Source organism: Chinchilla lanigera, unplaced genomic scaffold, assembly GCF_000276665.1.
Source record: "Chinchilla lanigera isolate Chin_1 unplaced genomic scaffold, ChiLan1.0 scaffold00041, whole genome shotgun sequence".
NCBI classification, from domain to species: Eukaryota; Metazoa; Chordata; class Mammalia; order Rodentia; family Chinchillidae; genus Chinchilla; species Chinchilla lanigera.
This window is the reverse complement of record NW_004955442.1, coordinates 1,351,174-1,376,743: the sequence shown is the minus strand read 5'-3', so window position 1 is coordinate 1,376,743 and position 25,570 is coordinate 1,351,174.

The window sequence follows — 25,570 nt, the reverse complement described above, 5'->3', positions numbered from 1 at the left end:
CAGAGCAACTTAGCAAGACTCTTCCTCAAAATTAAATATTAAAAGAGCTAGTGATATCATTCAGCAGTACTGCACCCTTTGATCCCCATTGCCACAAAAAGTCTCATGCTCCTGGATCACTTCAAGGTATTATTAGAGTTATAATAAACATATACAATGATTTTTTCTAAAAGAACATTTTACATAATTTTCCTTATACCATCACACTCATGAGGAAGAGAACAACTTAAATATCCAACAATAGGAGATTTAGGTAAATAAATTATAGTGTATTCACATAATGGAAAATTACTACATTGTCACTAAAAGCAACAGAATGGAAATCTCTTTAATGGCATAGAAGTGCATTCATTGTTAGGAAGAAAAGAGCCATATATGAAAGATCGTAATTAGTTTCCATTGTACTTTTTACACAACAACAATAACACCACCAGCATAGGACTATGTGCTAATACTGCTGAAGAATATAACATCCAAATAAGTAATGACTGTCAGCAGTACGATTCGTTCTACTTTAAGCCTTTTAATGTTCACTGAGTACTTCTTCAATACACACATGGTAAGAGGGCTGAGGAGGGAGGGAAGGAAAGGGGATGAAAAAAGAAATTATGATGTATTATATACATGTACCAACTCCACACAAAGAATGTAAACATTATGTACTACAAATATGTGCTAGTAAAAATTGTTTAAAGAATATAAAAGTAACCCACCCATTACTATAAGCTATTACAATTTTTAAATGAGCAACTTTGGAATTTCTGGAATGATTAAAAAACAGTCCTGCCATTCCGAAATGTGGGTCATGTATTGACGTGGTAGCCTGTGCCAAAATCCTGGACTAACAGGGCCCCTGATCTCATGCACACATTTAGTAACTAATTCTAGGCCAATTCTGAGACATATCTTGGGCCCTTACATACCAGGCCAGTTCCCAGTTTTGCTTCTGCCATATGCATTAGGCTAGAGATTGCAGGGTATTTTCTGCAGGGGGCAGACGAAGTGAACATCCAAATTTAGTGTCTCCCAGAAGCGATGAGACCTCTGGAAATCCAGAATGCATGGTTGCATTATGCCCTGTAAACTTAGGCAACAGAGGTTTCCCAGCATTCTGAAATGACCCTCCTGCAATTAGAAATGGGATTTGCAGCAGGAGTTCTAGCTCAGTATGAACAGCAGACAATAGCCTTTGGCTCCCTCTAACAAGATCAGTGAGCCAGGCTCTTCAAATAGGCTAAATTTATATTGCACACTAGACCCTGAGAATAAATAACAAGGAAATTCTTTTGTTGGCTTGAAAATAATCTATACAAATTCTATCTTAATAATAGTCTCCAACAGGCCATGCAAGGGCTGGCAGGCAGGCAGAAGCCAGATCAGAGGACGGGGACAGGATCTCAGAAGTTGGAGTGTCGGTAATGAAAGGCTACACCTGCTGCCTCTCAAAGTGGAATGAATTGGACAAAAATTTAATATATAAAAGTCACCCTGTGCTTGTTTCCCAGCCTTTCTATGTCTATAGATTAAGGATCTATTTCCTTAGAGCCTGCAAGATGCTTTGAATTTCTAGAGATAAGCAGTGACCTGGCATAGAGGAGGTGTTATGAGCTTGAAAAATAAGCAAATTAGGTAGGGTGATAACCTTTGGCTGCTCTGGCTATTAATATTCATTTGGTGTAATGCAAACCCCTTTCCACACTAACAGAAGCGTATGGAGAATTTATCTAGTCACATAATTGAAAAGCTCAAGGACTGCAGGTATGGATTTATCAGGGGCTGAAATAACATTAACAAGGTCTAATTTCTCTCTCTTTAAATTGCAGCTTGACTTGCCCTATGTTGGTTTCACTTCTTTTTTTGTGATAACTTCTTGCATCATTGTCCAAAATCAGCTGTTGTGCCCTCAGAACTTGCATCCCCCTGCTTTCAAATTCCCTATGAAAAGAATAAGAATTTCTTTCCCTAAAAGCTCAACAAAAAGTTCATGGTGCCCCTCTGGCTCTGTTTAGGTCATGGCTAGTGCACAGATCTAAGTCTAAATTAAGTTAGATCTTGTTCATTTCTCTTCCTTTGTAGTGAGAGGAAGTATGAGAAGATCAGGACCACCCAAAATCAAGAACTAAAACTAGGGGGGATTGACCACCTCAGCATTTGTTCAACTTATACTTGTACATAGGAGCATGCCTGGTTCATGGCAAAGACTTCAGATCCAAATCAGATTTTAAAGAAAATTTAAAATGTGCCCTGCAAGGTAACTACTTAAAATTCCTGCTACTAAGAGCATCACTCCCTCTTCTTTGAAACCTGGTCCATGAGATGGGAGTCAGGTCCCACATCATCTCACAACTCCTGCTCCTCATGATACGATGCGCTCATGTCTCCTGCCTGCACTCCCCACTTCATATCTACTCTTAGGCATGTCCCAGTGAGAGTTAGGGAGAAATAGCTACATGGCAGAAATCTACATGGCAGAAACAGCTATTACTCATGTGCCCTTAGTACCATATAAGGCAAGATCCTTTTTGCAAAACTCTGATTTAATCTGCATGGTAACTCTAGGAGGTCACCACTGCTGTTTATGCCAAGAGGAAAACAAAGGTCAGAAAGATGATGAAACTTGGGCCAGATCTTACAACTACAAAGTGGAAGAAGAGGGATCTACCTTACGACTCTTGAGCCAGGTCTCTCAACAGTACAGTGGCTCAGTTCAGTTCCTTCCTCTGCCATAGGTATCCAATTCCATACACCAAGATATTTACTTGCTAGGAATCAACTGAACAAAGGATGTAAAAGATCTATACAATGAAAATTACAGTACCCTGAAAAAGGAGATTGAAGAGGATATCAGAACATGGAAAGATATCTCTTGCTCTTGGATAGGAAGAACCAATGTAGTGGAAATGGCCATAGTCCCAAAACTGCTATATAGATTTAATGCAATCCCAATCAAAATACCATTAACATACCTCACAGATCTACAGAAAACATTCCTAAAATTCATTTGGAAACAGAAAAAACCTAAAACAGCAAAATCAATTCTGGGAAACAAAGGCAAGTCAGGGGGCATCACAATCCCAGGCCTGAAATTATGCAACAAAGCTACTGTGATAAAATCAACACTGTTATGGCAAAAAAAACACACTTGAGGATCAGTGGAACATAATAGAAGATGCAGACACATCCCTAAATATACACAACCACCTTGTTTGACAAAGGAACCAAACATATTCACTGCAAGAAAGATGGCCTAGTTAATAAATGGTGCTGGAAAAACTAGCTCTCCACATGCCGAAGACTGAAACTAGAACCATGTCTATCACCATGCACTAAAGTCAAAATGGGTCAAAGATCTAAATATTAAAATAGAAACACCAAATTTACTAGAAGAGAAAATAGGTAGAAAACTCAAAGACATAGGTATAGACAGAGACTTCATGAACAAAACCCAGACTGCAACAGAAATATTACAGAGAATCAACAAATGGGATCTCACCTTATTAAAAAGTCTTTTCACAACAAACAAAATCTCCAACAGAGTGAAAAGACAACCCACAGGATGGGAAAAAATTATACCTAGTTGTCTCACACACAAAGGGCTTCATTCTAGAACATATAAAGAATTGAAAAACTCAGACTGCCCAAATTCAAAGACCCAATCCAAAGGTGAGCATCTAAGATGAATACACACTTCTCAGATGAAGAAATACAAATGGAAATTAAATATATGAAAAAATGTTCAACATCATTGGTTATTCGAGAGATGCAAATTAAAACAACACTGAGACTGTATCTCACTGCAGAAAGAATGGCTATCATCAAGAAATCAACCAATAACAAATGCTGGTAGGGCTGTGGGGGAAAAGGAGCCCTTCTCCACTGCTGGTTGGAGTGTAGAATGGGGCAGTTACTATGGAAATCAGTGTGGAGATTTTTTTAAAAACTGGGATTAGAGGTCCCATTTGAACCAGGTATTCCCCTTCTGGGTATTTTTCCAGAAAAATTAAAAACATCATACCACAGAGATATATGTGCACCATGATTATAGCAGGACAATTTGTAATAGCTAAATCTTGGAAACAATCCAAATATCCATCAACTGAGGGATGGATAAAAAAGATGTGGGGTTTTTCTTCACATAATGGAATACTATCAAGCCTTAAAGAAGAATAAACTGGAGACTTTTATAGGTAAATTGATGCAACTTTAGACCATACTCATAAGTGAAATAAATCAGACCCACAGGTGTAAACATCATACTGTCTCACTAGTGTTAGAAACTGAACAAGAAAATAGGATCCAAAATGTACAATAGACAGTGTAAACTAAGAAAAAAAATGTACAATAGAAAAGACAAACTGTGATGGGGGAAAAGGGAAAGGCGGAAAGAGAAAAAATATATATGCATATACAAGACAGCTAAGATAGTTTCACAGTTAGCTTCTCTTAGTTCCTTGAAAAGAATGTTTTGTGCTAATATTTTTAGACATGATAATACATATATATCTTGTACTCTGATTAACTACTATGAAGACATTAATATGTAATGTACCAACTATTGTTACTGTCCTACTAACCTGGTTTGAAACTCGGTTTCATTGTTTACCTTTTTTCTCTTTAAAATAAAAAAGCAAGGCTGTTACTTACTCCTTTGGCTTTAGATCTGAAGCTTTCCTGGCTAGCCTCTCTGACCGCACCTCCGCCCTCACAACTATAAATACATGTTAAGGTGCAGATCCTTGTCTGAGATCCCAATGCCTCTCATACCATTTCTCTTTTCTATGACAGAAAGCTTGCTTCAAGGGCTTGACTATGTTTTCTGCTTGAAGATTGCCACTAACTTTACCCCAAGGACCCCGCATATTATCTAGGTCCTTCATTCCTCTGCCTAATTATTGAGAAGCCTTCTCTAGCAATATTTTACTCACTAGCTTCTCTTGTCTGCCAATAAGAAGCTTCCTCTCACAAAACAGGTGAACAAAAAATTTACAGAAAAAGAGTACACAAAATGGTTCAGTGAGAAGAGGAATGCCAATTAAGATGACATTGAGATAATTATTCATCATTGATTAGGTTGACAAATATCAAAAGGTAGACAATGTATCCTCTTGGTGAGGCTAAAGGGAAAGACTCCTTTTTACATCCATTCTAGTGGGAATGTAAAATTGTAGTCTTTATGGTAAGAGCATTGGCATTACTTATCAAAAACATTTACATATGCATCCATCCTTTGACCCAACAATTCCACTTGAAGGACTCCATTCCAAGTAAAGGTTGTCAAAAACATGAACACACAAATACACAAAGCTATTCACTGCAGCACTATTTGTATTCCCAAGTTTGCATCAATAGACCAATGGAATAAACTGCGGTACATTCACACTGCAAAGTAGTATGTAATTATGGAAAAGGAAAGTGGAATGGGATCCATACCTGTTATTTGTGCATTCTATAGTCATAATTTTGCTTATTAGCAAAATCAACATTGAAAACACTTCCACAGTCATGTAGAGACATGGACGCACACAGATTGGCAGGAAGTTTGAGCTGCCTGAGGTGCGCATTCCCAGATAAAGTCACACAAGGTGACGCTCTGCCTGCTTGCTTCATCTCCCATACTGCAAATGTAAATGTCCTTTACATGGTCTATGTCACGCCACATTTTGGAAGTTTGGGGGATTTAACCATTTAAAACGGCCCCACAATAATCTGAAAGTGTTATTTCATGTCCCTAAGCTCACAAAGTCTATGATGTGTCTTATAGAGAAAAAAAAGATGTTAAAAGAGGTTTGCTCAGGCATGAGTTATAAGGTCCAAATTCAATGTTATCAAATTAACTATACATATTAAATAAGGTGTTTTTCAACAGAAACACACATGAAACAAAGAATGTGACCAGAGGCTCATAGGAAACTAACCATGTATTTCTCCTAGATTTACCAATTATTGCAGGGCCATTGTAAAACATAACTACTGTGAATGATGAGAATTGCCTATATTTCCATATATTGATAAGATGTGATTTCTAGGATATATTGCTAGTAAAAAAACAAGGCATAGAATAATAGTTATAGCATGCTATTTTTTACCTAAAAGAGAAGATATGAAAAGTTATATATGTGTATGTGTGTACATGTATGGATATATATGTGAGTGTATATATGTATGCATATAAATGCATGTGTATGCACACAGACATACACACACATACACGCAACTGTTGAGTAAACAAAAACTAAAATGTAATCACCCGATAGATATAGTAAGGAACACAGGGAGGAGGAATGGAAATCAGACTTTTCTGAATGCAATCTTCCAATGATTGTACTTTTTGAGCATGTAGATATACCACAAAATTATAAAATAAAATGTTCAAAAAGAAATCCTTTCAAATCTAAAGCAAAATGAAGTAGATGAACTACACTGTTTATCAAGTTGGTGGCTTAATGGTGACAAATTATGATAAACAACATGCAGCAATTTTGCCGCATATCTCTACAGGGATCAGTCGAGGATTAAAAGTAACATAAGGACCCTGGAAGACGCTTTCAAGGATCATAGTGACAACTGTAATACTGCTGCAACAGCAAACGCTCTGCAGTGTTCAGCTCCACGCCTTCCTTCTCCACAGTGATCCCACTGCACGTGGTGAGGGATCTACTTGCTCCCTTAGTCTTAGACCTGAGGTTTTTCCGGCTAAGCTTGGCAGCCATGCTTCCTCCCTCACAACTATAAATACACTTTTCAGCTGGATGCAGAAGGGAAGATTCTTCTAAACATAGAAAGAAGGCTTACACCTTAAATTGCAAAGTCAAAAGACCGTGTGAGCAGTCAAAGAGATTTGCTAGAAAGATAAGTAAGCTTTGCCTTGTCATTGCTGAGCGTGTGCTAACTCGGCCAAATATCTCAGCATTGTAAATCATGGATTTCCAAAGCAGGGGGAGATTGGTGGTAACTGATTAATGGGCCATGAAGGACTCATCAGGGGCTATACCTCTATTTATCACAAAGCTTCCAATGACTTTTCAGAGAAAACCTTTAAGTTCTGCAGCACCTAATTCAATTAAGGGATTACAGGTTTTACTGAGCAGACTCTGTGGCTGAGGCACTGCTGTGCATCAGTTTGACTCCACACTTCCTTATCAATCCGAAGAGCAAGAGCGAGGTCAAGGACCCTGAGTCATGACAAGGCACTGCAGACTGAGAGGACTCAGCAGGAGCCTCTGCTGTCCACATTCATTCGGAAATGCCTGACAGTCTGAAATCTGATGAGGCTTGGCTCAATACTGATTGTGATTGTGAAAGAAAAGAAAAGAAAAAAAAGAATTAAATGCTGAGATGAGTTAAAACTGTTTTTGTTAAGTCATAAAATTGTCTACACTATAATAGTATTGCTCTTTCTGCTTCATACTGTCCCTCAAAAGCTGTCCTTAAACCAGTGGTAAATGTTAGAATCAATAAGATACTATAGTAAATGTCAGGTAAATATTGGTTTATAGATATGGCCTTGGAGTGGAATCATCCAGACCCAGGTGCCTTTTTTGCCTTTGTTGACCTCACTCTTGCCTGAACTTCCTGTTTCCTGAAGATTGCACAGGCCCAGGTCTAATCTGTGCCCAACCTGGACCATAGGGACCAGCAGAGGTAAAGCCTTCTGGCTTGCCCAGAATAGTGGAAGGAAGCAGGCTATGCTGTGAAGTGAAAGAGGACCCTGGGAGCACAGGGCAGGAAGGCAAAGCCTGGATTTGCTTCTTGGCCTGGCTTTGAGCCAGTGACAAGCAACATCACAATGCTTAAGAGAATTTGTCCTTCCTTATTATGGAGCCTATTTTTGCTTTGACTGCAGACAACGTAGACAAATGGGAGCTGGAGTTTAGACACTGGAGTCTGAGCTGTGCCCTTGGCTCCATCTGTCACCTGTCACACACTCAAAGGCCGGGAGTCTGGCATCACCAAGAACATATAGCTTCCCCCTCCAAATGGTGCACCTTCCTTTATCTAGGTTCAGGATCCTGCTGTAGTAATTTTAAGATTCCAGGTTTGGGTTACTGATTGTGTTAAAGAAACTACAAATACACTATCTCATTTAATTCTCACAAATGCTTTATCCAAGTTGATAGTATCTTCTTTCCCTCCTGCCATCTTTCAGATGCTGTAATTGAGCCTTGGAAATGGAGACAGAATTTGACTCCAGGCTTTACTGCAAAACTCACTTGAACTACTCAACACTGGATTCAGTTAATCAGATTTTCCTGCAAGCATGCTTTTTTGAACAAAAACTTTATGAGGTATAACTCACATATCCTGATTTGTCTTTTAAATACAAAGCCAGACATGGTGACCCACACTTGTAATCCAGCTACTAGGAAAACTGAAGTAGGAGGATTGTAAGCCTGAGCAGTGAAAACAACTGGCCTGGGCAACTCAGTGAGGCCCTGTCTCAAAATCAAAACAATAGGAAGGACTAGGGATGTAGCTCAGTGTTCCCTGGATTCAATCTTCAGTACTACAAAAATATAGATGGATAGATGAAATATGAAATTCAGTGATGTTTACTATAGTTAAAGAATTGCATAATCATTCTTAGTACCTAATTCCAGAATATTTTCTTCACTCTAAAATAAAGTCTTTTCCCATTAACATTCACTTTTCATTTTCCCTACTCAAGCCCCTAGCAAGTATAAATCTATTTTCTATCTCTACAGATTTCCTACTCTGGATATTTCATTAAAATGAAATCATGAGTTTATGTTCTTCTGTGTCTGATTTCTTTCACTTATCTAATATTTTTAATCAGGTAGCATATATCAATGTTTCATTCTTTTTTTACAGATGAGTAATATTCTAGTGTATAGATATACCAGAGTTTGTTTAATTCATTCATCAATGAATGAATATCTGAGTTGTCTCTACTCTGTGGCTGTCATGAGTAATATGCTATGAACATTCCAATACAAGTACTTCATGTGGAAATGTTTTCAAATCTTTGTGGAAGTAGGGTTTTGAGGCAAGTATGGTAACTATGTTCAGAGTAACTATGGTAACTATGTGTAACTTTTAAGGAGTTCTTTCCAACGTTCTTTCCAAAGTAGTTTTCATTCTCAGTGACAAAATGTGAGGGTTCCAGCTTTTCCACATCCTCTCCAATACTTGTCAATGTCTTTTATTCTACACTCATGCTCGCAGCTTTGAAATGTATCCTAGTGTAGGGTTTGCTTTTCCCTAGTGACTAATGATGTTGACCATTTATCATGTGCTTATTGGTTCTTTACGTATCTTCTTTGGAGAAATTCCCATTCCAATACTTTGCCTATTTTAAAACTGGGTTCTCCTTTTCTTGTTCAGTTGTAAAAATTCTTTTAAAATTCTAGATATAAACCATTCATCATTTATTTGCAAATATATTCCTCCACTCTGTAAGATGACCTGTCACTTTCTTGATGATGTTGTTTGAAGCACAAAGGTTTTGTAATTTTAAGTCCAATTTATTTATTGTTTTCTTTTGCTTTTTATCCTTTGGTGTCACATTTAATAAATGCTGTCAAATCAATTGTCATAAAGATGTTTTCTTCTAAGCATTCATCATTTGACTCTTAGACTTAGTCTATGATCTATTTTGGGTCAATATTTACACATCATGGGGCCCCAGCCATGCAGGTGCCCAGGAAGCCCTGCAGTGGCACACGCCGGTCCTTGGGCTGGCCGCCGCCACATGGTTGAGAACTATCATGCCACAGGGAAGCACTGACACAATCGGCCCACCCCGTGCCGGGGGCAGAGGCCTGCCCAGGGACATATGTGAACCATCCCAACACGGAGAAACCTCTGGGAAAACATGCCACAGGGCAGGTTGCTCTTGGCCCTGCCCTTGAGAACAAGAAAGGTCCAGAGTCAGCAGAGGAACAGCTGTTGAATAAGGACACAGAGAACACGAGGATACAGATGACACCCAATGACTCAGAGGTCAAGCTGACTGGGGATGAGAGAGCTGTTCAGGAGCTGGAAACCAGGAGAACCTTGTGCAATATCTGGGGAGACTCCCTGGAGGCCATTCTTCCCCTGACAGTACAGGCTGCAGTGGAGGAGCATGTGGAGCTCCTGAGAGGTCTGCACTGAAACTTCATGGATTATATGGGTGCCCAATATTCAGATTCTGAAGAACTGCCTTCATGGAGAAGGTATGTGTCTAGGTTACCTGTCTGGGACACTTTGCACCTGATGGTGCTGAGACTGACTAGCGGGCCAAGGACTTCATCCACGTATTCCTGCCGCCTGTGTTGATGGTTGTGGAGAGGACACTAAGTGGTTGTAGGGTCCCAATGCGCTTGGGGGCTGGAGAGATGATTGGCATGGGTGCTCCACTGATGGCTGAGATGAAGCCCCCCCCACAAAATAAAAAAGTAATACCCCTCTGCTTTCTTAGATCACTTACAAGAGGCATTGATAAAGCATACTTCCCTGGATCCCAGTTCAGTAGAGGGACAAATTATTCTTAAAGATAAGTTTGTTACTTAGTCAGCTCCAGATAGTAGAAAAAATCTATAAAAAATGACTTTTGTCCCAGATAGTTCACTTGAGATGATAGTAAGAATTACCTCCTCAGTATTTTATAGCTGTGGTGAGGAGGAGGCCAAGGAGAGAAAACAAAGGGACCGAGAAAACACAGCTGCCTTTGCTGCATCACTAAGAGAAACAGACCCTAAGTCTGATTCTCGGGGCCCCAAGAAGAACTGGATGACTACATTCATCTGCTACATTCATCTGTCAAAAGCCAGGCCACCTCAAGAGGGACTGCCTTAAGAAGCCCCCTGGACCATGCCCTGACTGTAAAGGTGACCACTAGAGGTCAGACTGCCCTCTGAAGCAAAGGCCCCAGAGCTCAGACCCCTCTTACCAGCTGCTGGTCCAACAGGAATGAAGGGGCCCAGGACATACTCAGCCTTCTTCCTCTGACCAGACCATCATTTCCATGGAGGAACCCCAGGTAATCATGACTATAGAGGAAAAAGTAAACAGCCTACTGCTGGACACTGGTGCTAGTCTCTTGGTCCTTCTTTTCAATCCTGGCCTCCCTTCCAGCTGTCACACCTCAGTGAAAGGAGTCACTGGTGAGGAGGTAATCTGCTATTTTTTCACAACCCTTAGGCTGTAGCTACTTGTTAGATCTTTCTTGCCTATCTCTGTTTTCCTGAGAAACCACTTTGAAGATACCAACATGTATTACAGCAGCCATTGATAATTTCCTACCAATCTGTCTATAACTCTGTAATGTTTATATTGTTCTTATGCTATTTTGTAAATGGATGTATGTTTATCACTATGTGTTTCCAGCAACAACCATTGAGAATAGCCAATGATTATTTAATTGATCACTCAGGTATAGCTCTATTTGTTTTCTCTAGAAACCAAAGATGAAGATACCAAAGTATAGTACAACAACCATTGATAATTTCCTACCACTTTTGTCTGTAACTCACTATTATTTGTCTATTTGTTTTCCTGAGAAACTATCTTGAAGATACCAATAGGTAAAATAACAAACATTGATAACTTCCTACCACTTTGTCTGTAATTTGGTAAGTCTCCCTATTACTATGTTATCCTTCTTTTACTCTTCAAAATTAAAAAAATATATTTATACATCATAGTAAGTCATAACTTTATTTTCTTGCTTACAGTTATCCAGTTGTGCCAGAATCATAGGGTGGAAAGATTATTCTTTTCCTCACTGAGTTGTCTTGGTTCCTTTGTAGGAAATGTAGAGTTTACTTCTGGAAGGCCAGTTTTCTTCTAGCAATCTATAGGTCTATACTTATGTTCATACTCTACTGTCTGGCTTACTTCAGCTTTGTAGCAGCTTTTTGAAATGGGAACATCTGAGTCTTTCAAGTCTTTTTAAGAACTTTTTATATTCTATATCTTCTGCATTTCCATATGAATATCAGGATCATCTTAAATCATGCAAAAATGCACCTGATTTTATCTTCCAGCAGGTTAATTTTTTGTTTTATTATTTAGATCTTTGAACCATTTTGAGTTTGGTGTATCATCCATGGTGAGAAACATGGGTCTAGATTCAGTCATCTGCATGTGGGTAGTCAGTTTCCCCAGTGCCGTTTCCTTAATGAGCTGTCTTTATTCAACCCTATGTGTTGGGCTCCTTTGATGAGATCAGGTGGCTAAATGTGTCTAGAGATGGTCTGGCTCGTCTATTCTGTTCCACTGATCCATACGTATGCTTTTGTACTGGGACTGTGCTCTTTTTATCACAGTAGCTGTGTAATACAACTTGGAATCTGGGGTTGCGATGCCTTCTGGTTTGCTCTTATTAACCAGGATTGCTATTCTGGGTTTTCTCTGCTCCCATATGAATTTTAAGTTTTTTTTTTTTTCTCCAGTCATGTGAGGAATATTGTTGGTATTTTATTGGTATTTTGATTAAATCTGTATATTGGTCATTATGTATCACAAACATGTATTAATAAAAAATGCACCTGAGATTTTTATGAAGATTGCACTAACTCTCCAAACCAATATGAAAAATATTGCCATTTTTAAAATATTTAATGCTCCAAATCTATAAACAGGAGATATATTTCCCATCTAGTTCTCCTTTATTTCAGTGATATTTTTGTAGTTTTCAGCATGTAAGTCTTACACTTCCTGCATTAAATTTATTCATTTTATTGTTGATGTTTTGCAAATGGAATTTTAATTTATTTTTAGCTTGTTAATTACTTGTGTGCAGAACAAAAATTGATTTTGTATATTGTTTTTATATCCTGCAACAATGTTAAAAATCATTTATCAGCTTTGATAGATTTTTGTGTATGATTTCTAACTACAAACACCAAACACTCCTGAGTGAAGCCATGAATCTCTGCATGGTCTGTTAAAGCCAAGTTTTACATTAATTTTAAGCACAACTCTGTTTTACCCTGTTACCTATAGTAGACTTTTGAGTTTCGTAGATGTTTTAATTGATTTTTCACCTGTTAGTGCCCATTCCCTTTCTTCTAGAAGTAGTAACTTTTTTCTCACCCCCTAGGAATATCTTCCTTTTCCCACTCTTTGTCCATAGTCCTTGGGGAACACCAGCTCCAGAGATGGGTGTGTGATACAAACCTGGCCATCCATCCATCTGGCCATCAAAATTGCTTCAGGCTGGGTACGTGGCATGATTAGAATCAATGAGTTGTAATCTCAGGACTTTCAAAAGCCAGCCACAAAGTCATCACCTTTCTTTTCTGAGTTATTTAGAGTCAACGCAGAGGAAAGCAGGGAAAAGAGATGGAGAGGATCTGATTGTATCACCTCAGCCAAGAATCACATTGTGCTGGAATTTCTATCTAGCCCTTGACTAGTCAAGTAGTGATCCAGTAATTTTTTTATGAATTAGCCAATTAAGGATGAGTTATCTGCCCACTGCTCTGATGTTATCTCACACCAGGTGCAAGAGACCACAGACTTTTTTCTTCTGAATGCTGAAGTGTCTTATCATAAATGAATAGTCTAGTGATCAAAGTATAGCAAACACTTTTTAAAATACTATCATGTTTTACTTCTCCATTCTGAGAAGGAATCTCAAACCAAGAAAACCAGTTTTCGCTAGGGACATATCTTTGAATTATTTAGTTCTGCATTTGGAAATGCACCTTGCTAAACTGCATGTGCAGCCCCTCAGTGGCTAATTTAATCTGCAGCAGGCCAGCTTCCTTCTCTCCCAGCAGTTTTTGCTAATGATGACTTTGCTGTCAGAGGGTCTGAGGCTATGCACACTCATCTCCTTAGTATTTTAAAACTAATCCCTTAGATGGAAAGAGCCAGCTTATGTTTGTCAAGAGGTTATTTTAGAGAGAGTTTTGCATAATATCCAACAGTATTAAGCAAGAAAAAAGTCCTTAAATAACTAGCTCCACGAGGGAGGCTGTTTACTTTCACTCCTTCCTACAGCTCATGAACTCCAACCTTGAATTCCAGAGAAAGAAAGCTATCCTCAACTTACAATTTAACATTCACCAAGAACTGCAGAAGTTTTCAACTTGAGCTATTGGAAAACATTCCTTTGAGTTGATTCTTAGTTGATAGAGAACAGGAAATTGCTCTAGAAAAGAAGGTCCTTTTATCTCCCAGCTGTTGATTTATTTAGAGAGAGGGGATTCAGGAAGACAAAGCATAGTCCTTCCCTCACTAAATAGGGTTGATTTATCACTTTGCACCTTTAAATGTTTTTCCTCAGTAAAGGCATACAATAGTATTTAATAGCTTAGATTTGAAACCTTCAAGGATGGATAAAAATCTTGCCACTACCTTTCAGTAGAATGTGCCAATGGGAAAATCACTGAACCACTCTGCGCCTTAGACTTTTCCTCCATGACATGGAGTTAATAATAAAATCTTATGCAGAGGATTATTTTTCATGGGACAATGACATAAAACACACTTAATTTTTGATGTCATAAGTATAGCTTAAATATGTTCTTTTTCTTCTTATTCTCAGTGAGAATGGTGACTGTCAAACACTGCCAGCTCTCTCTATGAAGGCATGTCCAGAGTTCCTCCTCAGAAACAAGCTGGCCAGGATGAGCAACCATGGTAGACTAAAGCCAGACTGAACAAAGCTGGTATGATTTTCTGGCCATGCCCTCCTTAAGGAAATACATATTTCAGTATATCACAGAAGCACAGCCTTCTAGATATCAGGGATTTCAGCTCTGGGAGTAAGTACTGGTTTTTGCATGTAGATTTTTAAAAAAATACTGGTTTCTCTTTTTTATTCCCACCTCCCTCTATTTATTCCTGAGTTTTACTAGTGTCAAGGGAAGCCACCATCCACCTTTCCAGGTCTGTCTTTGTTTTTCTCCCACCATATCTGCTTGAAAGTCTCTCTTTGGACATCTGTCCAGAATTGACAAAACAATCATGTGTTCATCCCACTAAGCATCCACCCAGAATGATGACCTGAGTCAAAGAAATTTCCAACCCTCACAGTGGAATGAATGATGTGGACATCAGCACCCTACTTATAGGCATTGATGAACCTGCTCGCTGGTCAGAGCACTAAAGGATGAGCACGGTGATAATGAGGGGGAGTCTCAGAAGGAGGAGTGAATGCATTCACTACACCTATGTTTTCTGAAGGCCAAGGCTACTGCCAGGTGATTCAAAAAATGAGATGAAAGAAAAATGAACATTGCCACCTAAAAGAAGAAAGAATCCAGTAAACGCAAACTCTGGGAAGAAAGAACAGCTAATTTCTATTTCCAGCTCTTCTAGTCATGGCATTGGCCTGTCCCATTACTGTAGTTGAGGAAAAATGCCTGCTTTATGGGTTTTTTCTGCTGGAGATGGCCATTATTAAAGCAATTTGTTAGGGACACATCATGTACATATTAAAGCAATATAATCCCACTGAAGAGGTTAGCCTCAAGCAAGGATTTGGGCTGGAAAGGCCACCATACACAGGTTTGTTTTTCTGGCCTGGGTACAATGCCTACAATTAATGACCAAGCTGCACAGCAGGCTTTGATGGGATTTTTCTCAAAGCACCTTTAAAAAGTACACACTTTTGAAATCTTTGCTTTAAGGGAATAAAGTTGATCAATCAAACCAGCCTCGTTAAAAGGAGAAAAATTCATTTTCCCTTCTTATTTATTTATTTATCAACAAATACTGAGTTAAATCTACTGTGCTCAAAGGAAGGAAAACATCCAGAGTGGGAAATAAGGAAGACAGTGTCTGCAGGACTTCCGTGCTGATGCAGGAGACCAAACAGCATTATTCAATTAGATATTCAGTGATAATCATAACAAATGCTTTCAAGAAGAACTTTGGAGCACTTCGCATGGGAATATCAGAAATTGTGCCTACCTGGACAATCAAAGAAGATTTCATTGAGGAAGTATCATCTCAACTGAACACTAACAGAGAAGAACCAGCTAACAAGTTGAGTGGGAAATGGAATGTGTTCCTTACAGCGAATGTGGCCTTCGCTAAGGTTCTAAGTCAGCAGTGAAATGAAAGCTAGTGTGGTTAGCAGGGAGAGTGAAGGAAAGGCACACGGAAGTTCTAAAAAAGTCTCAGAGGCCTTTGCCCTTGCCTGGTATGTGTTTGCAATGCTGGGAATTGCAAGAAAGGCCCTGGTCAGCACCTAGCTCTACCCTGAGTAGCGAGGAGCCACTGAAAGATACTAAGCAAGGGGTGTGATATAGTTTGGCAGATCTGAGAGATCGCTCTGGCTCACATGAGAAGAAAGATGGATAGAGCAAGAAGGGATGTAGGTTCAAGAAGAATTTAGGAAAAAGGAGGTATATAGGAAGCAAAACCAACAATAACTGGAAACCGACTGAATATAGAGTTGAAAGATTCTATCAGTTGTTATGATATAGTACTGTATAAAATACATCTGAGAGGAAAATGTTACAGCAGAATAAACTTTGAAATTAAGGAAATTTTCAATCATTATTTCACAACTACCTTCTCTGAGCTTCCTTTGGTGAGACAAATGAGAAGAAACAGTGTGATTAAATATTGGAAGGTGATATTGCTATTAGACAAAATTATAGTCAAGCCAGAAAAATAAATATAATAAATATGAGTGAATGTGGTGTGCTTAAAGTGTACTCAACTTGTTTCAAGATTTCAACCTCAGGAGGAAGAGCTCTGGCTTCTCCCATAAGGAACTCAGAGCCTGAGGGCCAGCTGCACTGACAGTGCCTATGTCTTAAGGGTGAGTATAAAAAAGGAGCAGGGTAGGCCAGGGACGTAGCTCAATGGCGCATCATCTTCCTGGGAAGCATGAGGTCCTGAGTTCGATTCCTAGTACCAAAAACAAAAAACAAAAAAAACCCAAATGAGCAAAGTGATGAACATATGAAGTTTGCAGTGTGTATGTGAGTCCCAACACTCACTTTATCGCTTACTCTGAAAGGTTCTTCCTTTGACATCATTACTTTTCCAAGGTTCATCTTTCTTATCTGAGAAGCTAAACCAGGAATGGAGATATATGTATACCACCATGCCTCATATATATATATATATATATGAGTCACAGAGCACAGCTTAGTAAATATTAGCTCCCCTCCTACCTATGGCAGCAATTATGAAGATCTAGATAATAATTGTATTGTAATAAAATGGTAGTACATGTAATAGCTAGAAGTTATTGAGTATCTATAATATGCTAACAACCATTGATAACACTTCTGTTCATTTACTCCTAGTAAACAGCCCTCTGAAATGGGCACCATCCTTATATTTATTTGACAGATAGGAAAACTGAGGCTCACAGACCAGGCCCATCCAAGTGAGTGGAAAACACAAGAGTTGAAACTCAGTAGCTTGAGAGGGGATGAAAGAAATCACATCTCCATGCAACTTATGAGGCCACCAGAGGGAGAAGCAGAGGTTGGAATTTATGTTAATCACCTTTGCCGAGTCTATACTCTCAATAAATTCAGATAGCAAAACCCCAGTCGACTGCACAGCAGCACAACGCTTAAAAAATTCAAGACTGTGCCAAACCCATGATGGATGAAACCCACTGGATGTCTAATTCACACTTTTCCCTGCGTTTCCTCTCCCCTTGCTACCTCAGGACAAAGGAACAACAACTCCAAATTATATGCCAACGAATCAAACCCTGGCATCCTGCATACTTTGCTGGGTGCTGGGGACAAGTGCAGTGGGGTAACAGCACTAGATTTCATGCTGAGCTGATGATAGAAAGTAGGCACAACAATGTGGTCTCCAGCTTAGATTTATAGGTTAGGACTTTGTCAGAGGTTTGGGAAAGGCAAAGTGCCTGAACCAACCTCCTTTCACTCTGCTCAGGAAGGGATAAAGAAATGTGGCAAAATTTAAAGGTCTGTGCAAACCAACTTTGTAAAGCAGGATACTTCACTCACAACCACTGCAAGGGAAACAACTGGATTGTGCTAAGCTATCACCAGTGTCCAGAGGCCACTGCATCCTGATACGTGGTGATGCTGAATGCTATCAGCTGAAGCAGCCACCATGAACTCCATGAGGGCAAGAGTTGAGTCAGTCTAATTCAGGTCTGAATCACAGCACTTAGCTTGATGCTTTGAAAAATAATAATGATGATAATGAAGAGAAGAGGGGGAAGAAAAGAAGACAGAAAGGGAACAGTGAGCACATATCACATAATTATAATAGGCCTGTCATAGTCTAAGCACCTTCCATGAATAATCACTTAATTCTCCGCACAGTTTTATGAGATGGGATGCCGCCGTTTGGATGTGCTTTGTCTTCTCAAAGGTTCATGCATTGGAGGCGTGGTCCTCACTACTGAGGGGATGAGGCTTCTAAGAGATGGGGTCTAGGGGAAGGTCAGACGACTCGCTTCTCCTCACTCTCAGCATATGACTTCGACTTTCCACACACACTCCCACCTTGTTCCTGTCTGCTAGAAGATCCTCACCAGATCTGAACCAATGACAGCACCATGCCCTTAACTCTCTATAACTGTGAGCTAAATAAACCTCTTTTCTGCCTAAAGCACACAACTACAGGAATTTCATTATAGTGACAAAAGCAGATTAATGCAGACAAATTTTATTACAGTAAGTCCCTGACTTACGACCATTTGAGTTCAAACTTTCACAGTTATGAACAGACCTCACATTACACACATTTGTAGACGTGAACAAGTTGCAGAAGTAGCTCACATGTCCGCTAGACATTTCACAGTTGTGCTGCTATGTGCTTACTGTACAGTGCAATAGGCCCTGACTCGGGTCCTGACTTCGGTGTTTCTGACCGGTATACCACCATGCCTGTCTTAGAAAGGAGATCAGTAAATGCTTCTGGAATAAATGTTCCAGAAACTTTCACTATGGTGGGGAATGAAGTTGGTGAATAGAGTCTCTTCTTAAGAGGGTATATTGAAATTCCCCAAGGAGTTTATTTAAACTACCCATCCCACTTTTAGCCACTTTCTTTCCCAACTAAGATCTTTATTGTTGCCAGTTACTGTTAGTGAATGCAAGTATGTTTTCTTCTCCCTGCATAGGAAGGAAAAGAAAGAAATCCTTGGAAATTGTTCTAGACCAGTGGTCTTCAAACTTACCTGCATATTTAGACTAAATCCAGGAGCTTACACAGTACATGTACTGAGGCCCATGCCCCTCCTTAGATGGATTAGAACTTCTAGGGTGGGGCCTGGGCATTGGAGTTTCTTAGGAACCACCCAAATGATTCCAATTAAAGACCAAGAAGCACCAATCCACTTTCCTCATCCAAAAGCACCCAAGGGTGGGGCACGGTGACATACACCTATAATCCCAGCTACTTGGGAGGCTGAGGCTAGATGGTCACAAGTTCAAGGCCAGCATCAGCAAATTAGTGAGATCTTGTCTCAAAATAAAAAATAAAAAGTAAATGAGCTGGAGATTCAGCTCAGTACATGGCTGTGTTACTCCCTACTAACATACACATACAAAAGAAAAATTAAAAACAACCAGTGGGTGTTCCAGGCCTACCTCATTCCCCTTCTCTAGATATTAAGGAAGGTAGAGATTAAGGTACAGATATGAAGGGGATCAGGTATTTTAAAATTTAATTTAACTAAGCCAGTATTTCACGTTCGCTTCCTGTTTGGAAAAGACAAAGCACAATTTTTATCTTTTATGGTCCCAAAATTGAATAATAGGATAAGGCAAGCATAAAGATGAGACTATAATATGGTAATAATATAGTACTTGTACGAGCAAATATCAGAGCTAGGAAGGAGGACTGAGAGGAAGAGAAGCCCCTCTGGAAGCTTAAGTGACTCTGAGTAGCTAAGGAAAATGGTATAGATGCTCGGAGGAAACGGATGAGGAAGATCAGAGAAAGCAAAGATGGCATCTCATTTTCCTTTTTTAATGTTTTTGTTTTAAGGTAATTGGAGATTCATAAGGAATTGCAAGAAATAATACAGAGAAATCTCATATATCCTTCACACTAGTTTTTCCCAGTGGTAACGGCTTGCATGACTCTAGTACATATTGCACCTTTTTTTCTTTTTGATAAAAGGCTTTAACAATGAACAATAGATTTCAAAAAAGAACAAAAATTGAAGTATCCCATCAGACAATTTAATTACGTGCATAGATCAACATTGTATTTCAGACTTGTGATAAGGAAAGAGACTTTGCTGACCTTGAAAGGAACATTTCATAGAAATCGAGGGAAGTGAGATAATCCTTGTTAGAGTGGATGCAAGTAAAATGAATGTCTGGTTAAGATCATTAGATCCTTGACAGACAGGCAGCTAAGTAGGTGGGTAGGTAGTTTCCCAGAAGAGGTCTTAATCTCATTAAAGTTTAATGTAAAACTGCTTAAGCATTTTATCACAAATCTTAATTTCCTTCCTAGTAGGAGGCTGCAAGTGATGTCATGGAAAAACTTCTGCCTCAAACCAGGTTTGGGACAATTTTTCTTTGTCATGAGCCAGGGAGGTAAGTGAAGCATGGAGCAGCAACCTTGAGTTTTGGAAAGAGCAAACACAATGCCAAGACCTGCAGTCCTAAAGAAGACCCAGGAAGACACCCAGGTGGTAGACCAGCAACATGGAAACTTTAGCTGCTGGTATGACACAAATGACTTGATGTCTGTTATCTATTATTTCCATTCCAAATTAGACTGTAATTCTTCTTCTGTGTAAGTCTCCAGGATGGAGTTATTTGTCTATTTTTCAGCACTGAATATTTTGCCTTGAACATTATCAAGCCCATAATTGGCACGAAATAAATACTGAATGAATGAATGAATTTCTAAATGCTCATGAAACCAGAAACTCTGCCATCCCTAAATTTCAAACACATTGGGGGTGGGGTAGTTACATCATGACTACATTTTGCGAATTGATACTTGACATGCAATAGTACATTGATATATACCTGTGCTACAACTATAAAAATAACTTCAGCCTCATCTTAGTCAAAATCTTCTACCCAGATACAATCCTAGGGATCAGGAATCACACAAGAAAGTCAAATTATAATGATGGAGAACAAATTCATAGCTATCAGGGATTGGAGGATGGGAATGTGATTAAAATGGGTTAGCAAGATGGAAGTGTTTGCACAGGGTGCCTTGAGCCCTGATGTTAGTGGTACAAATGGTGTATAAACTCATGGGACTGTGCACTATACATATATTATTTGAAAATAATTTTTGCCACTGAAACCATTTTGAATAGGTGTCTGATAGATTTAGTGTGGGGAGTGTTTCTGCAGTTAACTACCACTGCTACCTTCTCGGGGACCAGCCTGCACGTCCATCCATGGTTAGTTCTCCAGGAGTGATCCTAATATTGTGATGCTGCATCCCCACCCACTCCTTCTGGGTGACTGACAATGGGCAGACTCCAAGAGTAGCTAGAATGGTAACAACACAAGATACAGTTGTGAGCCAACCATGTTGCATTACATAGATATGGAAGTTGGGAGAACCGGTTGTAGAGTACGCGAGAAAATGATGCAAACCCACCAAATTAATGGCAATAAGGGGAGGAGGGCAAAAAGAGAGAGAGGAGACAGAAAAAGAGGGAGAAGTACAGAGTGGGAGGGAGAGAGAAAATGAAAATATCAAATATGTTGACTGATATAAGTTTCTTGTTCTTAATTCTTCTTCTTAAGGCACATTGCTTTCTTACCCTTGATTTTAATGACCTGTGCTATGTTCTTATAATACAGAGTCTGTCAAAAACTGCATACACCTTTCAGGAAAAGAAAAACTTGTATCAATATTTTAATAATCAATTTATTGAGACATCAAGAGATTAATACAAGTTACCTTTGGCCTCTACAATTACAAGAGGTGCTCAGGGTGGTGGTCATTAACTTCCAGACGTACATTAGTACAGTGAACTTCTGCGTAGGTAACTGTGGTCACTGAGATGGCTGCACATGCATTTTCAGTTTCTTTTCTAAGGGCCGGCAGCGTAGTGGGTTTTCTGATATATGACATCCGCTAGGATCCCCCATATGAAGGTAACACCATCTGTTGAAAAATCATCATATTACTTTTCTTTTACTGAAATGTGTATACATTTTTTGTGGACTCTGTATATCCTTTCTTATTTCTGTTTAATTGGGCTCAATTATTCTGTTTCTCAAAGCATGGACTCCAATGAAACTATACACTTTTAAATACTAGTTTTATCAGCATCTCCTAGTGAAAATGTGGGAAACATAAATCCTTAATACCTCAGTTTCCTCATCTTTAAAACAAGGATAATAGCACCTGCCAAACAGCTGTTAGGATTAAAGGAGTCTATGTAACATTTCTACAATGATGCTTGATGCAAAGTAAAAACCCATATACTGTTGCTTTTGTGATTACTAACATAGTTTTATCAGAATCTATGAAAATCCCCAATCTCATTTCAGAGCAGGCAATAACTGTAACTGTCAGTATTTTCTGAGTTAAGAGAACAAAATATGAGAAAATATCTTATCCATTATGGAAACCCCAGAACTCCCCAAACATCAGAAAAATCTCTTGAAATGATTCAAATATAACACAAAAATTATGAACATCAAGAGTTTTATTTCATTTCTTTAAATTCTGGTAAAATTTCCTATGAAATTATATTACAAAGCCAAAAAAAGAAATGCAAAACTGTTCAGAATCAAGTTGAGTTTTACTCCCTCTGAGGCATGAATGAATACAGCAGAGAGTTGTGGACGACATCTTACATCTACATGGTAATTTAGTTTACAAAATAATTTCCTGGACTCTATTTCACTTTGAAATTTATGACAGCCATTTGGGCATGTATTATCATTGCAATTTTACAGATGAAGAGGTTGAGGCTCAGTCTCACCCAGCTATTTAGTGGTCCTAGCAAGGATCAACGTCTTCTATCCCCCCAAATTAATGTTTGTCACAGTATTTATGCCTGCAAAATGAATAACTCCATGGATGCAGCCCAGCCCTAATATTTTTCCTTTTCTCAGATTTATTACCAACTCATTTGTTCATGGCCTGTACATGTGGTGCTCATAGAAGTGCAGTGAACTTAGCATATCACCCTCATTTTGCAGATCATGAAATCAAGTGCTCAGTGATCCAAGTCCAAGGTTATATCTAGGCATGTGAACCAGTAAGTGTGTAAACCTATAGAAACAACCCAAACATCTTTTGGCTGTAAATTTAGTACTTATGCCCATTATATGGCACTGCTTTTTAGGATGCTTTATTATTAACCTTGGAATTCCAAATTCTTAGCCAGGTTGAGTGGCAGAGGTATGTGTTACACATGGTTATACAATTGCTAGAGTTAGGACACAATTACAGTTGCTTTACCAAGTGAATGTCCATGAATGAACACTAAGGTCAATTAATATTGTGCAAATGTTACATAAGATGAAATATATATATAACATAGAATAAAGTATAAGACATTGGTAAGTGTGAAAAGAAGATAGACAAAACTAGTTAAACATGGAAAACCTCCTAGATACAGCCAATTTGCTACTGGGGGACTATCTGTAAGTGAGAGTAGTGGTGTAAGTGTGTACACATGCATGTGTATGGGTATGGCTATGGGTATGTATACATAAACTATAAGATTTCCATAGTAAAGAACTTTGGGAGCCAAAGATGTCACTCAGAGAATCCATCTATGGGAACAATAGGTTCATCAAATGAGAAGAGAAACTGGGTCACTGGGTTTTTGCATCAGTGAAATCCCAGATCATTGCTGATTTTATGCCAGAGTTTAAGGATTACACCAGTACAGATTACACACAACCTATCTTTCAAGAATGACCATGAAGCTGGGTGTGGTGGTGCATGCCTGTAATCCCAGCACATAGGAGGCTGAGGCAGGAGGATTGTTGTGAGTTCGAGACCAGCCTAGGATACAAAGTGAGTTCAAGGCCAGTTTGAACTGCATAGCAAGACCCTGTCTCAAAAAGACAAAAAATAAATAAAATTAAAAAAAAACAATGACCATGAGAGAATGACAACTACAAAAGCCAAAATCAGTATTATTCTTCAGCCAACAGGAGAGGAACTTTTGTTTTCCTTTTCTTTCCACAGTAAGGGGAAGCAGGTCAGCCTCCAGCTGCATGTAAGCACACTGTACTGCTAGAATTTGCCACAGGAGAAATGTCACTAACTAGGAAATGAGATATTCCCACAGATGATGTTTCAGAGATATTTAATTTAGATAACAGAAGTAATATAAACCCACTTCTACTTTTAAGTAGGACAGTGGTTTATATCACACTAAATCTCCTGCCAATAAATTTCTACAAAATCTGAGTAAAATATTTCTAAAATGCTGATTACAGCCATTAAAGGACAGTCAAAGCAGTCAGAAGTGAGGGAGGTGAGATTGTGAGGAGGTGATGATGACACTGAGGTGGACCCTCATATAAACCAGTGCTTCCCCCTTAAAGCATTTCCCAATTCATAGTGCATGACATAGAGACCAGATTGAAAGCAGCAACCTAGAACTTGCCACCATCCGAGCTGGTCAGATGAGAATTGAACTTCAGGACCACCGAATCATCCAGAACTCAAAGGTCCAAGATCTTGGAAAGAAAACAGAAATTCTGAGAACTGAATCAATGATTCTGCATACAGTTTTCCCTCAATGCACATGCAAGCTTCAGAGGAGCATGCACACGCACACGTGTACACACACACACACACACACAAACACACACATGCAAAGCCGAAAACCTAAAAAGAAAGTATGTACTAAGGAACTAAAATATAAAGGTAGCAGAGACAAAACTTGGAGGTCTAAGGATGCAAAAGAGAATTGGATTAAAGAGGAGAAAAATGGAATTTGAGTTGAAACTGCCAGTATCAACTTTGGAGGAGGGGTTATACTTTATGGCTACAAACAACCTGAAAACAAGAGCGAGTTCTCACAAAACCTGAAACACAAGGTGAGTGGCTCATACTCTTCCTCCCTAAGAGAAAATAAAGTAAATCTCCTGTACAGGAAGATAATATTGTGTACAGTCTCTACGTTTTTCATAGAAAATATTCAGCATTCTAAAAAACACAATAAAAAATAGTTATCAAGCATCCTGGGAAATGGAGTATAAATGACTAAAAACCCACAAAAGCAAGGATAGTATAAAGTGTTCTGGAGATGATCCAGCTACTGAGTTATTGAATGTGAACTTCAGAAGAACAACTACTATGTACAAAAACAAAGAAAACAATACAGAATATATTATAGAATTAGAAATTTTAAGAAAAGAGCAAATGAAAATGTTAAAATTGAAAAATACAGTAACTCAGATTTATAATTCATTAATGATTTTAACAGAATATAAGATAGGCAAGGAAACAGGTTGAGGCATAAGAGATAGGACAAAAAACAGGGTAAGAATGTGACCTACAGAAAATGACAATAAATTTAACAATGTGCAGTGAAGGTCTCCAAAAGGAAGGACACAGAAATGATAGAAAAGAAATATTTGGAAAGATACTGACTGGGAATTTTTCAAAACTGATGGAAGAACAATTCACAGATTTCAGAAGTTCTGCAAACACTGAGATGAAGTGAATAAAAGGTAACATATCTAGGCACATCACT